The sequence below is a fragment of the Lathyrus oleraceus genome, chromosome 3, assembly GCF_024323335.1.
Source record: "Lathyrus oleraceus cultivar Zhongwan6 chromosome 3, CAAS_Psat_ZW6_1.0, whole genome shotgun sequence".
NCBI lineage: Eukaryota > Viridiplantae > Streptophyta > Magnoliopsida > Fabales > Fabaceae > Lathyrus > Lathyrus oleraceus.
Window position 1 is genome coordinate 296,781,053 of NC_066581.1, and position 3,406 is coordinate 296,784,458.

At 32.2% G+C, this 3,406-nt stretch overlaps 1 pseudogene; it reads left to right on the forward strand.

Annotated features, from left to right (window-relative positions):
* Positions 1-1,224: 1,224 nt before the first annotated feature.
* On the forward strand, positions 1,225-2,292 carry LOC127130942 (cytochrome P450 76T24-like; annotated as a pseudogene).
* The last annotated feature ends 1,114 nt before the right edge of the window (positions 2,293-3,406 follow it).

The following is a 3,406-nucleotide window of genomic DNA, read 5'->3' on the forward strand; positions in this document are numbered from 1 at the left end:
CAAAAAATATAACAAACAAAAAAATTATTATTACCTTCAAGTAGAATGATATTGAAACAACCAAAAGACTCAAAGCCATTGCAGATGAAGAAACCTGCAATAGGAGATTTTGATTAATCTCTTATTACCCTCCAAACAAATAGTAATGTGAATGCAAAAATTATCGAAAAAGCTCAGACTCACAATAAGTAAAAGCCGGCGACCAGATTTGTCTGCTAACCACAAAGTTAAAATCGTAGCAAGAACCTAAATGACATGTAAATATTGTTCAGATTATGGTCAGATAAATTTGGAACGTTACAAATTTAGTTTCCTTTCGGTCGAACCTGAACAACACCGACTCCAAATGTTGCTACATCACTCGAAACATGCGTCTAAATCTCGGAATAACAGGAAAATACCACAAGACTTTAGCTGGAGACAACTTGTTCTTATATCGCGAGACACCGCATTTAGGACACGTCAGAAGAGAAACCAAGTAATATGAAGATTAGAAAAATACCTATGGTGTCAAAATCGAACAGCTAACAACGAATTAATAGAAGGAGGAAACGTCGTAGATCTAACAGAGGTGGAAGGAGAACGCCTTAGAAGTAGCGAAAATCGTAGCAGTGAGAACCCTAACGTGAAAAAGAACGAAAATAACAGAGAGTGAAATAACAAAATGCGCAGTATGTTATAATTTTAATGTTTACTAAAGGGGACCTTAGAGGGCGCTTGTGGAAAAAAAGTGCCCTCTAAAGGGGGCCTAAGAGGGCGCTTATGAAAGCGCTCTCTAAGGCTTTCCAAAAGCGCTTTATAAACTGGAAACGCACATGGACTTATAGAGCGCTTTTTTAAAAGCGCCCTCTAAGGGTAACCTTAGAGGGCGCTTTCTAAAAAGCGCCCTGTATTGTTGTCCCTCTATCTCCTCCTTATTTTTTCGCTTCACCTTAGAGGGCGCTTTATTACAAAAGCGCCCTCTAAAGTGCGCTGTCTATTCCAGTTGTTCGCTCCTTATTTTTTTCACTTCACTTTAGAGTGCGCTTTTGTAATAAAGCGCCCTCTAAGGTGCGCTGTCTATTCCAGTTTTTGACGTAGTGAGAAAATGTTTTTTCTATTGTACTAGTCAACATATTACAACTCTGTGTCTATGTACCTCAAATAGTATGAGGAATCAGAGTACCGTAGTTCTTCTAGAAAATATTTGTGTGTTTGTTGTATTTAGTTTTCGAAAAGTTCTCAATGAATCGGGGTGGAGAAAGGTTTGATAAAAGTGTCTCAATGCACAAGAACAAAAGACATGAGGTTGAAATATGTTGAAAGTTAATCTTAATTGATTGATAAGGTGAGACACCAACCAACCAACCAAATTTGCAAAAATATCTTTATAGATTGATTTAGAAAATAGATTGTAATATATATATATATATATATATATATATATATATATATATATATATATATATATATATATATATATATATATATATATATATATATATATATAGATAGATAGAGAGAGAGAGAGATAGGTAGATAGATAGATAGATAGATATAGAGAGAGAGAGAGATGTAACTTTTAGTTTGAATATAATAACTTGACAAAATACATTTTTAATTTACCTTTCTTACAAGCAGTTGTGAAGGAAACTCTTCATTTGCATCCACCTGCTCCATTATTAATACCCTATAAATGTGATGAAACTGTGAATATAATAGACTTCAATGTGCCAAAAACATGCACAAGTTTTAGTCAATGTATGGGCCATGGGAAGAGATTCAACAATTTTGGAAAATCCAAATATGTTCATACCTAAAAGATCTTTGGAGTGTGACATTAATTATAAGGGTAATAGTTTTGAGCTTATATTATTTGGGGCAAGCAAAAGAATTTGTGCAGGATTGCCTTTGGCTCACAGGGTTGTGCATTTAATGGTGGCATCCCTTGTACGCAACTTTGAATGGAAACTTGTTGATGGGCTAAAGCTAGAGGATATGAATATGGAGGAGAAATTTGGGTTAACCTCACAGATGGTTCAATCTCTACGAGTTCAAGCTGATATGTCACCAACTTAATTAGGTGGATATATTTATAAGAAAAAATAAAGGCATACGTAATATTTGTCACTTATATCACCGTTGCAGTTGCAAACACGTATGCGGTTGCAGCTGCAACGTAAAATACATATGTGGTTGGTGCGACCACCAATTATGATGGTGGCGATGTTGTTCAGGCGTAAAAAATTGTTACTATTATATCTGTTATTGCAATTTCTAAAAGCTTCAATATCGAAGTTATGTGACAATGTGATTTTTGAGCGTGAATTTGGAAAACTTAAGACTGAAGTAAACATACACTAAACCACTACTGATGCTTGTATAAAATAGACTTCATCCTTCAATATTAGAAGGTGCAAGAAACATATGAGTTTTATTTTAAAAAATTATTTTCAAGATCAAGAAATCAATTTGTCCAATAGTTCCTTTTTATTAGATATTAACTTGAAAAAAATGAACTTTAGATTTCTAAATTACTCACACCATAAATTGTAAGATTAGAGACAAAGCATACCTCAAATTAGACATAAGCTTAAGAGACCTCACAATTTAGAAGATTGATTCAATACTGGCACAACAAACTCTCACATAAGACATCTTAAAACATTATACTCCCTTCGTCCGATAATGAGTGATCCACTTGACTATTTCACATAGATTCAAAAAATGAATAAATGGAAGATAGAGAGTGACATTTTTACAATACTACCCTGATCATGTATTGAAAATGATGAAAATAATATTAATCAGAGGGGAAAAATAAAAATATATATATATATATATATATTTAAAATTGAAATGGATCATTCATTTTGGAATACTCATTTATTCCAAATGGACCACTCATTGTGGGATGGAAGGAGTAACAAATACAAATTGCCAACTCACAAGAAACAAAAACTCACTATCAACGTCATCTGGGTCAACAATCCGTTTACGCCTAAAAGAATCATCCCTAGTAAATTTATCTCTTTAAGTAAAGTGCCAAGAGAAAATCAAAACATAGGAAGGGGTCCAACTCTTAAAAAAAGGAGGACTTGAGCAATAGCAGAAGAGAACTAAGGGAAACAGAAATGATAATGAGACAATAATCAGTCTTATCGAGATTTAAAAATTTGAAACTAATAATAGTATAATTTTTTTAAAGATATTATTATAAATATTTACTAGCATAATTTTTAGTATAATTATTAATAAATGTTTTTAAATTGAAAATTTGAATTTTAAAAAAGTAAATATAATTTTTTACAATGGTATACTATTCATTTACACAAAATCACATATCATAGAACTATTCAATTACACGTAATTCTTAAAAAATGAAATTGTTTATTTATTAAAGTTAGTGGATTTAGATTACTTAATT